At 16.0% G+C, this 22,500-nt stretch overlaps 4 pseudogenes; all 4 read right to left on the bottom strand.

The window, feature by feature from the left end:
• Nucleotides 1–8,321: 8,321 nt before the first annotated feature.
• Nucleotides 8,322–11,404, bottom strand: LOC143175528 (cytochrome b pseudogene; annotated as a pseudogene).
• Nucleotides 10,250–17,072, bottom strand: LOC143175543 (cytochrome c oxidase subunit 3-like; annotated as a pseudogene).
• Nucleotides 10,250–18,827, bottom strand: LOC143175542 (cytochrome c oxidase subunit 2 pseudogene; annotated as a pseudogene).
• Nucleotides 18,828–18,909: 82 nt separating this feature from the next.
• On the bottom strand, nucleotides 18,910–20,433 carry LOC143175541 (cytochrome c oxidase subunit 1 pseudogene; annotated as a pseudogene).
• Nucleotides 20,434–22,500: the final 2,067 nt, after the last annotated feature.

Raw genomic sequence — 22,500 nt, 5'->3', positions numbered from 1 at the left:
AAAAAGAAATAATATAATTATCAATTTATTGTAAAATTTTTAATTTTATTTGTAATAATTTATTGGATATGATTTAAATTTATTAATAAACCAGTGGAAACATTAGGAGGTATCACGTTCATCTAAGATTTATATATTCATATTTAGATTTATTAATAATCACACAAATGATCATATGTATCCTATTAATATATCAAATATTTGGTTAATAATATATAATTATTTATTTAATTTTAAAAATTTTATTAAAAAATAATTTATTTAATCTATATTTATTTATTTATATTTAATTGGTTAATTTTTATTAATTTTGATTAATCTGATTTATTTGTTTTTTTTTAATTTAATTTAATATTTTTATTTATTTTTTAATTAATTTATAGGAATAGGCTGGATTAATCTATTTAATAAGATTAATTTGAATTTATAAGAAATTTATTTTAAAATAATTGATATTTATTTATTTTTAGGAGGGGCTATATTTATTTAATATAATTATTTTACGTATTAATTTTTAATTTTAATTTTTTTATTAGTATTTGATAATTTCAATATTTTATTTATAGAAAATTTAATTAATTTAATTATTTTTTATATTTATTTATTTTAGTATAAAATATTTTTTTTTTAATATTTTATTTATGAATTTTAAAATAAAAAAAAGAAATAATATAATTATCAATTTATTGTAAAATTTTTAATTTTATTTGTAATAATTTATTGGATATGATTTAAATTTATTAATAAACCAGTGGAAACATTAGGAGGTATCACGTTCATCTAAGATTTATATATTCATATTTAGATTTATTAATAATCACACAAATGATCATATGTATCCTATTAATATATCAAATATTTGGTTAATAATATATAATTATTTATTTAATTTTAAAAATTTTATTAAAAAATAATTTATTTAATCTATATTTATTTATTTATATTTAATTGGTTAATTTTTATTAATTTTGATTAATCTGATTTATTTGTTTTTTTTTAATTTAATTTAATATTTTTATTTATTTTTTAATTAATTTATAGGAATAGGCTGGATTAATCTATTTAATAAGATTAATTTGAATTTATAAGAAATTTATTTTAAAATAATTGATATTTATTTATTTTTAGGAGGGGCTACATTTATTTAATATAATTATTTTACGTATTAATTTTTAATTTTAATTTTTTTATTAGTATTTGATAATTTCAATATTTTATTTATAGAAAATTTAATTAATTTAATTATTTTTTATATTTATTTATTTTAGTATAAAATATTTTTTTTTTAATATTTTATTTATGAATTTTAAAATAAAAAAAAGAAATAATATAATTATCAATTTATTGTAAAATTTTTAATTTTATTTGTAATAATTTATTGGATATGATTTAAATTTATTAATAAACCAGTGGAAACATTAGGAGGTATCACGTTCATCTAAGATTTATATATTCATATTTAGATTTATTAATAATCACACAAATGATCATATGTATCCTATTAATATATCAAATATTTGGTTAATAATATATAATTATTTATTTAATTTTAAAAATTTTATTAAAAAATAATTTATTTAATCTATATTTATTTATTTATATTTAATTGGTTAATTTTTATTAATTTTGATTAATCTGATTTATTTGTTTTTTTTAATTTAATTTAATATTTTTATTTATTTTTTAATTAATTTATAGGAATAGGCTGGATTAATCTATTTAATAAGATTAATTTGAATTTATAAGAAATTTATTTTAAAATAATTGATATTTATTTATTTTTAGGAGGGGCTACATTTATTTAATATAATTATTTTACGTATTAATTTTTAATTTTAATTTTTTTATTAGTATTTGATAATTTCAATATTTTATTTATAGAAAATTTAATTAATTTAATTATTTTTTATATTTATTTATTTTAGTATAAAATATTGTTAGAAATATATGTATATATATATATATATATAGAATAAAATGAATTTTAATTGAAGAATAAAGTTTAATAGATTGAGTTCTTTCAAATAAAAAATTTTAATTGATAGCATCAATAAGTAAAGAAAAAATTTTACCCAATAACGTTTATAAAAAGTGAAAGAATTTTAGTCGGTAGTTTTAATTTTCAGTGAAAAAATTTTATTGGTAGTAAATTTAATAGATTTAATTTTATTTAGGGAGATTGAATTAAATTTAAAGGATTTATTGCAAATATTTTTTTTTTAAAATGAATTTTAATTGAAGAATAAAGTTTAATAGATTGAGTTCTTTCAAATAAAAAATTTTAATTGATAGCATCAATAAGTAAAGAAAAAATTTTACCCAATAACGTTTATAAAAAGTGAAAGAATTTTAGTCGGTAGTTTTAATTTTCAGTGAAAAAATTTTATTGGTAGTAAATTTAATAGATTTAATTTTATTTAGGGAGATTGAATTAAATTTAAAGGATTTATTGCAAATATTTTTTTTTTTAAAATGAATTTTAATTGAAGAATAAAGTTTAATAGATTGAGTTCTTTCAAATAAAAAATTTTAATTAATAGCATCAATAAGTAAAGAAAAAATTTTACCCAATAACGTTTATAAAAAGTGAAAGAATTTTAGTCGGTAGTTTTAATTTTCAGTGAAAAAATTTTATTGGTAGTAAATTTAATAGATTTAATTTTATTTAGGGAGATTGAATTAAATTTAAAGGATTTATTGCAAATATTTTTTTTTTAAAATGAATTTTAATTGAAGAATAAAGTTTAATAGATTGAGTTCTTTCAAATAAAAAATTTTAATTAATAGCATCAATAAGTAAAGAAAAAATTTTACCCAATAACGTTTATAAAAAGTGAAAGAATTTTAGTCGGTAGTTTTAATTTTCAGTGAAAAAATTTTATTGGTAGTAAATTTAATAGATTTAATTTTATTTAGGGAGATTGAATTAAATTTAAAGGATTTATTGCAAATATTTTTTTTTTAAAATGAATTTTAATTGAAGAATAAAGTTTAATAGATTGAGTTCTTTCAAATAAAAAATTTTAATTAATAGCATCAATAAGTAAAGAAAAAATTTTACCCAATAACGTTTATAAAAAGTGAAAGAATTTTAGTCGGTAGTTTTAATTTTCAGTGAAAAAATTTTATTGGTAGTAAATTTAATAGATTTAATTTTATTTAGGGAGATTGAATTAAATTTAAAGGATTTATTGCAAATATTTTTTTTTTAAAATGAATTTTAATTGAAGAATAAAGTTTAATAGATTGAGTTCTTTCAAATAAAAAATTTTAATTGATAGCATCAATAAGTAAAGAAAAAATTTTACCCAATAACGTTTATAAAAAGTGAAAGAATTTTAGTCGGTAGTTTTAATTTTCAGTGAAAAAATTTTATTGGTAGTAAATTTAATAGATTTAATTTTATTTAGGGAGATTGAATTAAATTTAAAGGATTTATTGCAAATATTTTTTTTTTTAAAATGAATTTTAATTGAAGAATAAAGTTTAATAGATTGAGTTCTTTCAAATAAAAAATTTTAATTAATAGCATCAATAAGTAAAGAAAAAATTTTACCCAATAACGTTTATAAAAAGTGAAAGAATTTTAGTCGGTAGTTTTAATTTTCAGTGAAAAAATTTTATTGGTAGTAAATTTAATAGATTTAATTTTATTTAGGGAGATTGAATTAAATTTAAAGGATTTATTGCAAATATTTTTTTTTTAAAATGAATTTTAATTGAAGAATAAAGTTTAATAGATTGAGTTCTTTCAAATAAAAAATTTTAATTAATAGCATCAATAAGTAAAGAAAAAATTTTACCCAATAACGTTTATAAAAAGTGAAAGAATTTTAGTCGGTAGTTTTAATTTTCAGTGAAAAAATTTTATTGGTAGTAAATTTAATAGATTTAATTTTATTTAGGGAGATTGAATTAAATTTAAAGGATTTATTGCAAATATTTTTTTTTTAAAATGAATTTTAATTGAAGAATAAAGTTTAATAGATTGAGTTCTTTCAAATAAAAAATTTTAATTAATAGCATCAATAAGTAAAGAAAAAATTTTACCCAATAACGTTTATAAAAAGTGAAAGAATTTTAGTCGGTAGTTTTAATTTTCAGTGAAAAAATTTTATTGGTAGTAAATTTAATAGATTTAATTTTATTTAGGGAGATTGAATTAAATTTAAAGGATTTATTGCAAATATTTTTTTTTTAAAATGAATTTTAATTGAAGAATAAAGTTTAATAGATTGAGTTCTTTCAAATAAAAAATTTTAATTAATAGCATCAATAAGTAAAGAAAAAATTTTACCCAATAATGTTTATAAAAAGTGAAAGAATTTTAGTCGGTAGTTTTAATTTTCAGTGAAAAAATTTTATTGGTAGTAAATTTAATAGATTTAATTTTATTTAGGGAGATTGAATTAAATTTAAAGGATTTATTGCAAATATTTTTTTTTTAAAATGAATTTTAATTGAAGAATAAAGTTTAATAGATTGAGTTCTTTCAAATAAAAAATTTTAATTGATAGCATCAATAAGTAAAGAAAAAATTTTACCCAATAACGTTTATAAAAAGTGAAAGAATTTTAGTCGGTAGTTTTAATTTTCAGTGAAAAAATTTTATTGGTAGTAAATTTAATAGATTTAATTTTATTTAGGGAGATTGAATTAAATTTAAAGGATTTATTGCAAATATTTTTTTTTTAAAATGAATTTTAATTGAAGAATAAAGTTTAATAGATTGAGTTCTTTCAAATAAAAAATTTTAATTAATAGCATCAATAAGTAAAGAAAAAATTTTACCCAATAACGTTTATAAAAAGTGAAAGAATTTTAGTCGGTAGTTTTAATTTTCAGTGAAAAAATTTTATTGGTAGTAAATTTAATAGATTTAATTTTATTTAGGGAGATTGAATTAAATTTAAAGGATTTATTGCAAATATTTTTTTTTTAAAATGAATTTTAATTGAAGAATAAAGTTTAATAGATTGAGTTCTTTCAAATAAAAAATTTTAATTAATAGCATCAATAAGTAAAGAAAAAATTTTACCCAATAACGTTTATAAAAAGTGAAAGAATTTTAGTCGGTAGTTTTAATTTTCAGTGAAAAAATTTTATTGGTAGTAAATTTAATAGATTTAATTTTATTTAGGGAGATTGAATTAAATTTAAAGGATTTATTGCAAATATTTTTTTTTTAAAATGAATTTTAATTGAAGAATAAAGTTTAATAGATTGAGTTCTTTCAAATAAAAAATTTTAATTAATAGCATCAATAAGTAAAGAAAAAATTTTACCCAATAACGTTTATAAAAAGTGAAAGAATTTTAGTCGGTAGTTTTAATTTTCAGTGAAAAAATTTTATTGGTAGTAAATTTAATAGATTTAATTTTATTTAGGGAGATTGAATTAAATTTAAAGGATTTATTGCAAATATTTTTTTTTTAAAATGAATTTTAATTGAAGAATAAAGTTTAATAGATTGAGTTCTTTCAAATAAAAAATTTTAATTAATAGCATCAATAAGTAAAGAAAAAATTTTACCCAATAACGTTTATAAAAAGTGAAAGAATTTTAGTCGGTAGTTTTAATTTTCAGTGAAAAAATTTTATTGGTAGTAAATTTAATAGATTTAATTTTATTTAGGGAGATTGAATTAAATTTAAAGGATTTATTGCAAATATTTTTTTTTTAAAATGAATTTTAATTGAAGAATAAAGTTTAATAGATTGAGTTCTTTCAAATAAAAAATTTTAATTAATAGCATCAATAAGTAAAGAAAAAATTTTACCCAATAACGTTTATAAAAAGTGAAAGAATTTTAGTCGGTAGTTTTAATTTTCAGTGAAAAAATTTTATTGGTAGTAAATTTAATAGATTTAATTTTATTTAGGGAGATTGAATTAAATTTAAAGGATTTATTGCAAATATTTTTTTTTTTAAAATGAATTTTAATTGAAGAATAAAGTTTAATAGATTGAGTTCTTTCAAATAAAAAATTTTAATTGATAGCATCAATAAGTAAAGAAAAAATTTTACCCAATAACGTTTATAAAAAGTGAAAGAATTTTAGTCGGTAGTTTTAATTTTCAGTGAAAAAATTTTATTGGTAGTAAATTTAATAGATTTAATTTTATTTAGGGAGATTGAATTAAATTTAAAGGATTTATTGCAAATATTTTTTTTTTAAAATGAATTTTAATTGAAGAATAAAGTTTAATAGATTGAGTTCTTTCAAATAAAAAATTTTAATTGATAGCATCAATAAGTAAAGAAAAAATTTTACCCAATAACGTTTATAAAAAGTGAAAGAATTTTAGTCGGTAGTTTTAATTTTCAGTGAAAAAATTTTATTGGTAGTAAATTTAATAGATTTAATTTTATTTAGGGAGATTGAATTAAATTTAAAGGATTTATTGCAAATATTTTTTTTTTAAAATGAATTTTAATTGAAGAATAAAGTTTAATAGATTGAGTTCTTTCAAATAAAAAATTTTAATTAATAGCATCAATAAGTAAAGAAAAAATTTTACCCAATAACGTTTATAAAAAGTGAAAGAATTTTAGTCGGTAGTTTTAATTTTCAGTGAAAAAATTTTATTGGTAGTAAATTTAATAGATTTAATTTTATTTAGGGAGATTGAATTAAATTTAAAGGATTTATTGCAAATATTTTTTTTTTAAAATGAATTTTAATTGAAGAATAAAGTTTAATAGATTGAGTTCTTTCAAATAAAAAATTTTAATTAATAGCATCAATAAGTAAAGAAAAAATTTTACCCAATAACGTTTATAAAAAGTGAAAGAATTTTAGTCGGTAGTTTTAATTTTCAGTGAAAAAATTTTATTGGTAGTAAATTTAATAGATTTAATTTTATTTAGGGAGATTGAATTAAATTTAAAGGATTTATTGCAAATATTTTTTTTTTAAAATGAATTTTAATTGAAGAATAAAGTTTTTGATTTTTGAATTATAATTAATTATTTAATTTAATTTATTATATAAAATTTTTATTTATTAGAATTTTAATAATTTTAATAATTTTATTTAGAAATTAATTTTTTTTTATTAATTAATGTTATAATTAGGAATTTAATTTAAATAAAGGATGAATAAGTGCCAGCATCTGCGGTTAAACTTTATTTATAAATTAATTTAATTAAATTTAAAATAATTTGTTTATGAAATTAATTTTTATTAAGTTTTATTAGTGAAATATATATAAATTTAATTAATTTAATTTTTATTAATATTATTTTTATTAAATATTTAAATTAAACTAGGATTAGATACCCTACTATAGATATGAAAGTTGTAATTTAACAATTAAATGTTGATCATTAAAATTAAAAAATTTGGCGGTTAAATATCTTTAAATTAGAGGAATTTGTAGATTAATTTGATAGTCCACGTTAAGATATACTAAAAAATTGGTTATGTATTGTCGTTTATTAAGATTATAGATTTAAATTTTATAATTAAAAAATATTTTTAATAATATAAGAATTCAGATCAAAATGTATTTTTTTTTAGGTTTATATGAATTACATTAAATTAAATTTTTGAATTTAAAATTTTAATATTTTAATAAAATTGGATTTAAAAGTAAATTAAATAAAATTTTATTATTTGAAATATTTTTTATTTAATGTACAAATCGCCCGTCAATTTCAATAGTATTGAAATAAGTCGTAACAAAGTTAGTGTATTGGAAAATGTACTTTTTTAAAATTTTAGTTTAATAAAAATTTTTTATTTACAATAAAAAGATTAATTTTTATAATTTAAAATTTTATTAAATATTATATATATATATATATATATTAAATTTGTTATATTTATTTTTTAAAGAAAATAATTTAATTTTATATTGTTTTAGTAAAATTTTTGAATAAATTTATTTTTTATTAAATAGTATTGTGAAAGAAATATTTTAATTTTATAAAAATAAAATTTATTTTTGTACCTTTTGTATCAGGGTTATTTAATTTATATATATAGATTTATAAATCTCGAAAATAAAATGATCTAAATAAATATAATTTTATATGTAGTAAAATGTTTATTAATATTTATTTAGAAATGAAATTTTATTCAAATTTTAGATATCTAGTTATTTTAGAATTGAATTTAATTCATATATTTAAGTTAATTTTTATTATTTTTATTATATTAATATATATATATATATATAATTAAAAATTTATTAAATATAAAAAATTTATGGGATAATCTATAAATTTATTTATAATTATAAAATTTAGATTTTTATAAATTTATAAACATGAAATTTGTTATTGATATAGAAAATTTTATAATTTATTTTTATCTATTATTAATTTAATTTTATTAATATATTTTTTATAAAATAATATTTTAGAATTAATTGAAATTATTTATAATGATTAAATTAGTAATTGAATTTATTTATGAATAAAATATATTATAATATATAATATATATATATATATATTTAAAGAATTCGGCAAAATTTATATTCAAATGTTTAACAAAAACATTTCTTTTTGATTATTATTTTAAGGTAAGCTCTACTCAATGAATTTAATTTTAAATAGTTGCAGTATTTATAACTGTGCAAAGGTAGCATAATAATTTGGCTTTTAATTAAGGTCTTGTATAAATGAGTTAATGAAATATAAACTGTTTCAAGTATAAATTATGAATTTAAATTTTAAGTAAAAATGCTTAATTTTTTTTAAGGGACGAGAAGACCCTATAGAATTTTATAATTTAATTTATTAAATATTATTTAAAGTTTAATTTTAATTTAATTAATTTATTATTTAATTGGGAGGATGTTTAAATTTAATAAACTTTAAAATATTTTAATCAATAATTATTGTAAAATTTTTGAGATTTTTTTAAAATTATTAGAAAAAAATTACCTTAGGGATAACAGCATAATATTTTTGGGAAGATCGTATTTATAAAAATGTTTATGACCTCGATGTTGAATTAAAATTAAATTTAAATGAAGACATTTAAATATTAAGTCTGTTCGACTTTTTAAATTTTACATGATTTGAGTTCAGATCGGCGTAAGCCAGATCAGTTTCTATCTTTAAATTAATTTTAAATTTTTGTACGAAAGGACTAAGTTTAAATAAATGTTATTTTTTGGTTAATTTAAATTTATTAATAATTATCTTGGCAGAAAAGTGTTATAAATTTAGAATTTATGAATATTATAAGAATAAGTATTATAATAGATAATAATTTTATTTGAATTTAGAATAATTATTTTAGATTTTTTTATATTTATAATTTTATTAATTTTTAATTTAATTAGAATAGCTTTTTTGACATTATTTGAACGTAAATTATTAAGTTTAGTTCAATTTCGGGTTGGGCCAAATAAAGTTGGATTTTTAGGATTTTTACAACCTTTTAGAGATGCAATTAAATTATTAAGTAAAGAATTATTTTTAGTTATAAAAAGAAAGTTTTTGATTTATATATTTATACCTATTTTAATATTTTTATTTTCTATATTAATTTGATTTATTTACCCAATAAGTTGTTATATGATTTTTTTTGATTATGGTATTTTATTTATGTTAATAATTATTGGGTTAAATGTTTATCCTGTAATATTTAGAGGTTGAATTTCTAATTCAAATTATTCAATGTTAGGTTCTATTCGATCTATTGCTCAATCAGTTTCTTATGAAGTTAGTTTATTTTTAATTTTATTTTCTTTAATTTTATTAATTGAAGATTTTTCATTTTATAATTTTTTAAAGTATCAATTATATATATATATATTTATATATATATTTCCTATTTATTTAATGTTTTTAATTAGTATATTAGTTGAATTAAATCGTTCACCTTTTGACTTAATTGAAGGTGAATCTGAATTAGTTTCAGGATTTAATATTGAATATTTTAGAGGTACATTTACATTAATTTTTATATCTGAATATTTAAGAATTGTTTTTGTTAGAGTAATTATAGTATTGATTTTTTTTGGTGTAGATTTTGTAAGATGAAATTTTGCGTTATTTGTTGATATTCATTTTTTTTTCATTATTTTAATACGTTCAATTTGTCCGCGAATTCGGTATGATCAATTAATAGATTTATGTTGAAAAAAGTTTTTATTAATTTCTTTATATTATATTTTGTTAAATTTTATATTTAAAGAATTTTTATTAATAATTATTTTTTAAAGTTAATAGATTTATTTAAAATCTATATTATATTTTCAAAATATATGCTTATTTCAAGCTCATTAACTTAGTTATGATAAATAAGTTTATCTCAAAAATAATTTAAAATTGGGGAGGTAAAAAAATAAGAAAAATAAATAATTGAAAATAATTGTGTTAATTGAATATATGGATATTCAATTAATTGTCTACCTAGTCATGTTAGTATAATAAATGATATAATGAATAACCAAAAATTTATTTTATTTAAATAATAATATTTGCATGAATTTATATTATTTTTATTTGATATTGTTAATATAATTAAAATTAAAATTGATAATATTAAAAAAATTACACCTCCTAATTTATTTGGAATGGATCGAAGAATAGCATATGCAAATAAGAAGTATCATTCAGGTTTAATATGTTCAGGAGTAATTATTGGGTTTGCAAGAATAAAATTATCAGGGTCACTTAGTATGTAAGGAAATTTTATTGTGATTAAGAAAAAAATTGTTAAAATAATTATGTAACCAAATAAATCTTTAATAATAAAATAAGGGTTGAAAGATAATATATAAAGTTTTCTTGTTAACCCTATAGAGTTATGAGAGAATCTTAAATGTAAAAAAAATAAATGTAGAATTACTAATAATAAAATAATTATTGGTAAAATAAAATGAAAAGAATAGAATCGATTTAAAGTAGCGTTATTAATTGAAAATCCACCTCAAATTCATTGAACTAATATTTGTCCTAAGTATGGGATAGCTGATAATAAATTAGTAATTACAGTTGCTCCCCAAAAAGATATTTGTCCTCAAGGTAACACATATCCTAAAAATGCTGTTGCTATTGATAGTAATAAAATAATAATTCCAATTAATCATACTTTTGTAAGTGTGAATGAAAAATAGTAGATTCCTCGGGCGATATGTAAAAATATTGATATAAAAAAGAATGAGGCTCCATTTATATGAGTTAATCGTATAAATCACCCAAGATTAATATTTTTTATAATATGAATAGTTCTATTAAAGGCTAGATTTATATTTGGACAATAATGAAAAGATAAAAATAATCCAGAAATAATTTGAATTATTAAGAATAATCCTAAAATTGATCCTAAATTTCATAAGTAGTTAATACTTATTGGAGTTGGTAGGTTAATTAGTGATAAATTAAGTATTTTTATTAATGGATTAATATTTATAAATTTATAAAAAATTTTATTCTTCATAGATTAATTTTTTATTTTTCGTAATGATTGATTTGTTTTACTAGTTATAGAAATTTTTATTGTTAAAATTAAAATTAATAGTAATAATCTTATTAAATAAAAAATAATTAAAGTATATGGATATTCATAAATTTTGTAAATATTAACATTTTCATTAGTTGAATTAATAATTATTTTTTTATTTTTGCATAAAAGTAAAGTTAAAGAAAATAAAAATAAAAATATAAAATTTATGAAAAGAAAATATTTATCTATTTTATTTTTTTTAGAAATAAATGAATTATTTATTATTCTGACAAAGTATATAAATATAATTAGTATACTTCTAATAATTGTAATAAAAATTATTATTAAATATAAAGATTTTTTTGGTATAAAAATGTAGTTAATTATTATTAAAGTTATTGTATAATAAATTAATGTTATTATAAAATTTATAGGAGGTAAATTATTTTTTGAGATATTATATAATTTTATTCATAGTAATATAATGATTTTTAAAATGATAATTTTTACAAATAGTTCAATTAGCTATAAGAAATAAATTTCTGATTTTAATTTACAAAATTAATATTTTTATATTTAAATTATATAGCTTATCGAATTTATCAAAAAATAGTTTTAAAGAAAATTTTAATTTTGGAGATTAAAGATATTATTTTTAAATAATTTTTTTGAAATTTATTGAATAAATTTATTTTATAAATTAATTTTTTTAGAAGTTTTTAGGGAATTTAATTATATATTATTATTATTTGTTATAATTTTATTAATAATATTAAGATTTAAGAGATTTTTATTAATTTTAATTTGTTTAGAGTTTTTATTAATTTTAATTTTACATTTAACTTTAATATTGTCAGATTTAGATTTAAATGATTGATTATTTTTAGTTGTTTTAATTATAGGTGTTTGTGAGAGTTTAATTGGGCTAGGTTTAATAATTAGAATAATTTTTTTATTTGGGAATCAAAGTGTTAAAGTATTAAATTTAATATGATAATTTATGTAATTTTTATAATAATCTTATTAATTTTTTTTAATAGTAAGTATTTATTAGGAATATTAATATTATTATTTTGTATAATTCCATTTCTTTGTTTTAATCAATTTGTAGAAAATGGGATAATTAATGAAATATTAGGAATAAATTTATATTCTTATATATTATTATCATTAACATTTTTAATTTTTGGGTTAATTTTTATTTTTTTTGATGTTAAAAATAATGATTTTTTTTATTTTAAAATATTAATATTGACATTATTAATTTCTTTAATTTTTGTTTTTACTTCAATAAATTTATTAATATTTTATTTTATATTTGAAATTAGGTTAGTTCTTATATTTTTTATTATTATAAAATGAGGGATAGGTGAAATACGAGAGTTAGCTTCATTTTATTTATTATTTTATACAATATTTTTTTCTTTACCTTTTTTAATTTTTATTTTAGATTTATATTATTTTTATAATATTTTAATGATGTATTACTTTGAAATATTAAAAATTAAATATTTAAATATGTTTATATTTTTATTTTTTATGTTTACATTTTTTGTTAAGATTCCTATATTTATATTCCATTCTTGATTATTGAAAGCTCATGTTGAGGCTCCTGTTATTGGATCAATAATTTTAGCAGGAATTTTATTAAAATTAGGAATTTATGGTTTAATTCGTTTTATATTAATATTTATAAAAAATTTTATTGAATTTAATGAAATTATTATATATTTTAGAATTTTTGGATCAATATTAATTAGTATTTTATGTATACGTCAAATTGATATAAAAATTTTAGTGGCTTATTCTTCAGTTGTTCATATAGGATTAACATTAAGAGGGATAATAACATTAATAAATAGTGGGGTTAAAGGTAGTTATATAATAATAATTTCTCATGGTTTATGTTCATCAGGGTTATTTTTTTTAGTAAATTTATGTTATTTATTAAGAAATAGACGATTGATATTAATAAATAAAGGATTAATAAATTTATACCCTAGAATATCTTTAATATGATTTTTATTATGTACTTCAAATTTATCTGCTCCATTATCATTAAATTTAATTAGTGAAATTTTTTTAATTATAAGTTTAGTTAATTGAAATTTTTTAAATTTATTTATTTTAATAATTTTAATATTTTTTAGATTTTTTTATTCACTAAATTTATTTAGATATACTCAACATGGTGAATTTAATTTTTGTAAAATTAATAAATATAGGTTAATAGATTATTTAATTGTTTTATCTCATTGAATTCCTTTAAATTTATTTATTTTTAATTTATCAATATTTTTATAATTTGATTAATTAAATTTAAGTAGTTTAAAAAAAAATATTGAATTGTGATTTCAAAGATGTAATTGATTACTTTAAATTATTATTATAAAATTTATAGTTTATTTTTTATTTATATTTTTTTCTTCTTTTTTTTTTTTTTTTTTTGGATTTTATTTATATTTATTTAAAATTATTTATTTTATAGAATGAGTAATTATTGAAATAAATTCTATAAAATTTAGATTTGTTATTTATATTGATTTTATATCTATAATATATTTAAGTACAGTTATTTTAATTACTGGGATTGTTATATTATATAGTATTGAATATATAGAAAATGATTTGTATATTGAACGTTTTAAATTATTAGTTTTTATTTTTATGATTTCTATATGTTTTATAATTTTGAGACCAAGAATAATTGGTATTATTTTAGGGTGAGATGGGTTAGGATTAATTTCTTATTGTTTAGTAATTTATTATCAAAATAAAAATTCTTATAATTCTGGTATATTAACTGTTTGTTGTAATCGGTTAGGAGATGTAGCTTTAATTTTAATTATTTGTATATTGTCATTTTTTGGTTCTTGAAATATTTTTTTTTATCAAGATTTTAAATTAATTTCATTATTTATGTTAATTATGATATTAACTAAAAGTGCACAGTTTCCATTTTCTTTTTGATTACCTGCAGCTATAACTGCACCAACACCTGTTTCTTCATTGGTTCATTCATCAACTTTAGTAACTGCAGGTGTTTATTTATTGATTCGGTATAATAAAATATTTATAGATTTAAATTTTATGAATATTTTAATATTATTAATTTTTAGTTTTACAATATTTATATCTGGTTTAATAGCAAATTTTGAAATAAATTTTAAGAAAGTTATTGCTTTATCAACTTTAAGTCAGTTAAGTTTTATAATAAGTATTTTATTATTAGGAAATGTTGATTTAGGATTTTTTCATTTAATTTGTCATGCTTTATTTAAATCTACAATATTTTTAAGTGTTGGAAGTTTTATTCATATGAATTTGGGTATTCAAGATTTACGTTTTTTTAGAGGTAATTTTTATATTAATCCTTTAAAGAGATTTATATTTATTTTATCAATTTTAAATTTATGTGGATTTCCTTTTATTACTGGTTTTTTTTCTAAAGATTTAATTATAGAAATATTTTATAATTTTAATTTAATTATTTTAATTATAATAATTTTGTATATTTCAATTGTATTAACAGTAAGTTATAGTATTCGTTTATTAAATTGAGTATTAATTTATTATATTAATTATTTTAGATATTTATATGTAAATGAAAGAAGATCTAAATATATAAATTATTCATTTATTTTAATAGGAGGTTTTAGTATTTTTTATGGTAAATATTTTTATAATATATTTATTTATGAAAATTTTAAAATAACATTAAATGATAAATATGTATTATTATTAATATATTTTTTATCTTTAATGTTTTATTTTGAATTTAAAAGTTTAATTTTTTTAAAAAAGAGAGTTTTTGTTAAAATATCAAATTTTATTTTAAGTATATTTTATTCAGAATATTTATTAAAAATTTTTTATGTTTGATTTATTAATAAGATATTTAATTTTGAAATTATATTTGATAAATCTGTAGATAAAGTTTTTGTGATAAATTTAAAGTTTTTGATAAATTTTATAATTAAAAATAATGTTTTAATAAAAATTTATAAAAAAAATGTTGGTGTTGTAAATATATTATTTTATTATTTTATTATTTTTATGTTTTTTTTATTTATATAAATTTTATTGTATTTAAATAGCTTAATTAAGAGTATTATATTGAAAATATAATTGTAATTGTAAAATTTTTAAATATTTATAAATTTTTAGGTAAAATTTTTTTTATACTGAAAATATAATGTTTTTAATAAACTATATAAATTTAGAAATATAAATGATTTTATTTTCATTTAAGAATGAATTAGAAGTTCATGAATTTTATTTCATTAATTGGAATATTTTGTATTCATTTAAATTATTAACATTAATTTACCTCTATTTTGGTTTCAATTAATTAAGATATATTTAAAAATTATTTTAAATTGCAATTTTAATGTTATATTTAAATTTATTAACTAATATCCTAATTTTTTATTTATATATATAGGAATAAATTTATCCAATAATTAAGTCGAAATTAATTTGTATTATTTTACTTTATATATAGTTGTATAATTTAAATTCATGTTAAATAATTATATGTCCATTCGTATCACAAACTTATAAAGAGGATTAAAATAAATATTAAAAAAATAAATATTCTTAATTTTTGTAAGCTATTTAATGAATTAATAATAGGTAGAATTAAAATAATTTCTATATCAAAAATTAAAAATATTAAAGTAATTAAAAAAAATTGAATAGAAAATGGTAATTGTGGGGGTGTTAATTGATCAAATCCGCATTCAAATGGTTTTATTTTTTCTCGGTCTTTATTATTTTTTAATGATAAAAATTTATTAATAGATAAAATTAATAATGGAATTAAAATTAAAAATATTACAATAATTAATATTGAAAGTATTATATAAATTAAGTTTTATTTAAATTTTTTAATTGGAAATTAAATGTAGTTTTGTTATACTATTTATATAATTTAATATATTCATCAATAAATTAAAATGTATAAAATTAATCAAATTATATCAACAAAATGTCAATATCATGATGCTAAATCAAAATTTAAATGATGAATTATTGAAAAATGATTTTTTTTTAATCGTAAAGAGCAAATAATTAAAAATATAGTTCCAATAATTACATGAATTCCATGAAATCCTGTAGCTATGAAAAAGATTGACCCAAAAATTCTGTCATTAAATGTAAAATTAGATTCTAGATATTCAATATATTGAAGTATTGAAAAATATATTCCTAAATAGATTGTTATATTTAATAATTTTAATGATTTTTTATAGTTATTTTTAATTAAATTATGTCTTCATGTGATTGTTATTCCTGAATAAATTAAAATAATTGAGTTTAGTAATGGGATGTCATATGGATTAAATATATTAATTATTTTTGGGGGTCATAAATTTCCAATTTCTATTGAAGGTGAAATTGATGAATGTAAAAAAGTTCAAAAAAATGAAATAAAGAAAAATAATTCAGAAATAATAAATAGAATTATTCTAAATTTAATTATATTTATAATATTTAGGGTATGAAATCCTTGAAATGTTCTTTCTCGAATTAGATCTCGTCATCATTGGTATGATGTTAATATTAATGTAAATAAATTTAATAAATTAAGAAGAGAAAAATTTAAGTTAAATCTAATGATATTATTAAATAATAAATTTATTAGATTAAATGATAAAATTAATGGTCAAGGTCTATTTGTTGTTATATGAAATGGATTATTTTTTGAATTTATAATTGTATTAATTTTCATAAATTTAACTAGTTTGTTTCATTAAAATAAAGTAATGATAAAATTGTAAATACATATGATTGAATGAATGCTACAGAAATTTCTAAAATTATTAATAAATTTTGAATAATAATTATTATTGGAATGAATTTAATTGATAAATTTGTTATTGAAGAACCTAATAAAGATAGAAGTAAGTGACCAGCTAATATATTTGCGGATAATCGAATTGCTAAGGTTCATGGTCGAATAAAGTTTCTGATTGATTCAATTATTACTATAAATCTTATTAATATAGAAGGTGTATTTATAGGTACAAGATGAATTAATATATGTTTTGTATTTTTAATTCAACCAAATATTATAAATCTAATTCATAATCTTAAAGATAAACTTAAATTAATTCTTATATGTCTTGTTGGTGTAAATACGTAAGGTATTAAACTAATTAAATTTATATTTATAATTAAATAGAATAATCTTAAAAATATAATTAAATTATAATGGTTAATTTTTTTTGTTAAAATTTTAAATTCATTTAAAATAAAGTTTATTAATATAATTCATTTAAAATTAAATCGTGAGGGGATAAATCAATAAGATCAATTAAAAATTAAAATAGGTCAAATTATAATGATTCAATTTAGAGAATAATTATTAGATGTTGAAGGATCAAAGATTGAGAATATATTTGTTATCATAATATTTTTGAATAATTATTATCATTTTTTTTTGAAGTTTATTTTTTTTTGAGTTATTTTATTTTTGTAAATAAAATTATTTATTATGAAATGAATTAATATTGTGATGATTGTAAATAAAATAATAATAAAAATTAAAATTAAAGTTCATTTTATAGGTCTTATTTGAGGAATAAAAGAATTTTTAATTATCATTAAGAATATTTTTTTATTATATTTAACTTAAAAGGTTAATTCTTTATTTTTAAGATACTTAATGGATAAAAAAATATTTTTATAAAATAATTTTAAATTGACAATTTAATGTTATTTAATTTAACTAATTCTTTTTAATTTATAAGTTTAATTTATTAATTCAATTAGTAAAGTTTTTTAAATTTGTTCTTTCAATGGTAATTGGTATAAATGAATGGTAAGCTCCGCAAATTTCTGAACATTGTCCAAAATATAATCCTGGTCGTAATGAAATTAATGATATTTGATTAATTCGTCCTGGAGTTGCATCTATTTTAATTCCTATTGAAGGAACTGTTCATGAATGAATAACATCTATTGATGTTGTTAATATACGAATTGGGGTATTAAATGGAATGATTAATCGATTATCTACATCTAGTAACCGAAATGAGTTTAATTCTAATAGATTAATTATATATGAATCAATTGAATTATTATTAAATTCTGGGTATTCGTAAGATCAGTATCATTGATGTCCAATTGATTTAATTGAAAAAAAAGTTGGATTTCATAATTCATCAATAAAGTAAAGTATTTTTAATGATGGGATAGAAATAATTAATAGTATAATTATTGGAATGATAGTTCAAATTATTTCTAAGTTATGATTTTTAATAAATTTTAAATTAATGAATTTATTTTCTATAATTATAAAATTTATATAAATAATAGATATAGTAATTATTATTAAAATAATTATTGTAAAATTATAAAAATAAATTAGATTATCTATTAATGGTGAATTTGGGTCTGGGAATGAATATATATTTCAATGAGCAATTTTTAATAAAAATTTACATTTTATTTATGGTGTTTAAGACCATTGCACTTAAATCTGCCATATTAAATTAATTTTTTAAAAGAATTATAGGTAATTCATTAAAACAATGTTCTGAAGGGGATAAATTAATTCATTCTAATGATGAAAAGATATATTTTAATAGAATTAATCGTTGTTTAATTAAACTTTCAAGTATAATAAAAATGAAAAAAATTAATCTATTAAATGAAATTAATGATCCAATTGAAGAGATTAAATTTCAACAATAATATGCATCTGGGTAATCAGAGTATCGTCGTGGTATTCTTATTAATCCTAAAAAATGTTGAGGAAAAAATGTTAAATTTACTCCAATAAATATTATAAAAAAATGAATATTTAATAATTTTTTATTTAATGTTAATATAGTAAAATTTGGATATCAATGAATAATTCTTGAAAAAATTGCAAAGACAGCTCCTATTGATAAAACGTAATGAAAGTGACCAATAACATAGTATGTGTCATGAAGAATAATATCAATTGATGAATTAGATAATATAATTCCTGATAATCCACCAATTGTAAATAATGAGATAAATCCTAAAGATCATAAAATTGATGGGTTTAAGAAAATTTTAGTTCTATAGAATGTTGATAATCATCTGAATACTTTAATTCCTGTTGGTACGGCAATTACTATAGTTGCGGCAGTAAAATATGCTCGAGTGTCAACATCTAATCCTACAGTAAATATATGATGTGCTCATACGATAAATCCTAAAAATCCAATACCTAGTATAGCATAAATTATTCTTAAATTTCCAAATGTTTCTTTTTTTCCTCTTTCATTTATAATAATTTGTGAAATTAATCCAAATCCAGGTAAAATTAAAATATAAACTTCAGGGTGTCCAAAAAATCAAAATAAATGTTGGTAAAGAATTGGATCTCCTCCTCCTGATGGTTCAAAAAATGATGTATTTAAGTTTCGATCAGTTAATAATATTGTGATAGCTCCGGCTAATACAGGTAAAGATAAAAGTAATAAAATTGCTGTAATAATAATTGATCAAGGAAATAATGAAATTTGATTATAATTTAATGAAATATTTTTTGAATAATAAATTGTTGTAATAAAATTTATTGCTCCTAGAATTGATGATATTCCTGCAATGTGAAGTGAAATAATTCCGTAATCAACTGATATTGATGAGTGAAATGTATTTAATGATAATGGTGGATAAACTGTTCAACCTGTTCCTATTCCGGATCCAGAAATTCTTCTGATAATTAGTAATAAAATTGATGGGATTAATAATCAAAAACTTAAATTATTTATACGTGGAAATGCTATATCTGGTGTTCCTAATATTAAAGGGATTAGTCAATTCCCAAATCCTCCAACTATAAATGGTATAACTATAAAAAAAATTATTAAAAATGCATGAGCTGTAACAATAGTATTATAAAGTTGATCATTATTAATTCATGATCCTGGTGTACTTAGTTCTATTCGAATAATTATTCTTATTGATGATCCAAGTATACCTGATCATATCGCAAAGATAAAGTATAATATTCCAATGTATTTATGGTTTGTTGAATAAAATCATTTTGATATGTTAAATATAAAAATTTAAATTTTTAAGATTGATAAAATTATATATATATATTAATCTTTGAAGGATTAAAGTTTATTAATTAACTTACAATCTTTTTGAAAAATATCATGCCTGAAATTAAGGGATAAATTGTAAATTTATTTATGAATAGATAATTCTGATATTATGAATTAATAAAATTTTATAATTTAAATAAAAATATTAAATTGCAAATTTAAATATATTATGTAAATAATTAAAATTTTAGTAAAAAAAATATATTAGTGAGAAAAAAATAAATAAATAAAATATTTTATTATAAATAAATTTAAATTTTAATTTTTTAAAATTAAATATATAAGTATATTTTATTTGAGTGTCAGAAAAGTTTAAATTGAAAAAATTTAAGTAGTTAAATGTTGAAAATACAGATATTATTATAATAAATAAGATAGTTATTTTAAATATACCTGTTTTTATTAGACTTTGTATTATGTCAATTTTTATAATAAATGAAGTTATTGGGGGTAATTGACAATATAAAAGAATTAAAATTGTTAATTTAAATTTATTTGATTTATTGAAATATAAAAATGATTTAAAATTTGTAGAATTAATAAAATTGAAATGATTCAAAAATATAAAAAGTAAATAAGAAATTGATAAATATATAAAAAAATAATGTATTCAAATTTCATTATTAAAATTAATTAAGAAAATTATTAATGATGAATGAAATATTGATGAATATGAAAATATTAATTTTAATGAAATTTGTGATATTATAAAAATTGGTGATATTAATAATGTTATGTATAGAGTTATGAAAAAAAAAAAATTTAAATTACAAAAATAATAAATAATTAATATTGGGATAAATTTTATAAATGTTGTAAAATAAAAAATAAGAAAGTAATTTATATTTTTTATAATAATATTTGTTCAAAAATGTATTGGTATAATACCTATTTTTATTCAAATAGAAAATATAAATATTATATAATAAATATTTATTTCTTTATTTATTATAATTATTAAAAAAGAAAAAATTATTATTAATCCTGAAATTGAAGAAATTAAAAAATATAAAACTCTTTTTTTATTAAAATTTAAAAAACATATAATAGAAATAAAAATTAAATTTAAAGTTTCTATAATTAATCATAAATAAAAAAAATTTGAAAGATATAAAGTTAAAATAGGTATATAAGATAAAATTAAAGTTAATATAAAAATTGATTTATTATTAAAATTAATTTATAATTAAATTTAGATTTATTAATTATTTAAAAAATAATTTGAGTTTTTCATAAATTATAATTAAAAAATTTAAATTAATATAATATATAAATAAAAAATTTAAAATTAATATAATTTAAAAATTTTTATATTTATTTAATTTTTTTAAATTCTTTAAAATTCAAAATTTTATGTGCAAATACACTTAAATATATTAAAAAATATTTAATTATTAAAAATTTTAAATATCAATAATTTATTAATATTTAAATTTAAATAAAATTTAATTTAAGTTTTTGAAATAAAAAATATTTAGTAATAGTAAAATTTTTACATTAAATATTACATCAAAATAATCCTTTTAATCAGGCATATTACTAATTATATAAAAGAATTAATATATTTTCTATTTTTAGGGTATGAACCTATTAGCTTATGTTATTTAGCTTATTTATATAAATTTATTGTTATACCTATTTAATTAATTTTCTTTATTTATTGATGGTATTAATTAAATTTACATATTTGAAGGGATTTATTTATTATATGTATTTTAATTAATTTCTTTATCAATTGATGTTATTAATTAAATTTGTATATTTAGGGAAATTTATTGTTATACCTATTTAATTAATTTTCTTTATTTATTGATGGTATTAATTAAATTTACATATTTGAAGGGATTTATTTATTATATGTATTTTAATTAATTTCTTTATCAATTGATGTTATTAATTAAATTTGTATATTTAGGGAAATTTATTGTTATACCTATTTAATTAATTTTCTTTATTTATTGATGGTATTAATTAAATTTACATATTTGAAGGGATTTA

The sequence above is a fragment of the Nomia melanderi genome, unplaced genomic scaffold (genome assembly GCF_051020985.1).
Source record: "Nomia melanderi isolate GNS246 unplaced genomic scaffold, iyNomMela1 scaffold0105, whole genome shotgun sequence".
NCBI classification, from domain to species: Eukaryota; Metazoa; Arthropoda; class Insecta; order Hymenoptera; family Halictidae; genus Nomia; species Nomia melanderi.
Note: the sequence above shows the minus strand (reverse complement) of the source record. Positions and strands in the feature narration are given on the sequence as shown.